Source organism: Tupaia chinensis, unplaced genomic scaffold (assembly GCF_000334495.1).
Source record: "Tupaia chinensis unplaced genomic scaffold, TupChi_1.0 Scaffold000138_1, whole genome shotgun sequence".
Taxonomy (NCBI): Eukaryota; Metazoa; Chordata; class Mammalia; order Scandentia; family Tupaiidae; genus Tupaia; species Tupaia belangeri.
Genome location: NW_006159608.1, coordinates 2,462,692 through 2,462,983, shown reverse-complemented (window position 1 = coordinate 2,462,983; position 292 = coordinate 2,462,692).

The following is a 292-nucleotide window of genomic DNA, read 5'->3' as shown; positions in this document are numbered from 1 at the left end:
GGTGGGAGGGCTAGTGGCGGGGGGGAGCGGGAATCCAGCTTCACGATGCCCTGAGGAACCAGATTCTTGTGCACCCTTCTCAGCTTGGCCCGCTTCTGCCCATTTTTGGTGACCATTGTCTCCTCATAGAACTCGTAAGTCAGATCCCCATCCTTGTCATAGAACATGGAGCCGCGGCACCTGAATACGAAGGAGGGCACCGCTCGGCCTCGAGGCCGCACCAAAGCTTGCTCAGGGCCTGCTGCCTCTGGGTCACCACCCCCCCGCAGAGGCGAGGGGCCACCGGCGCCCG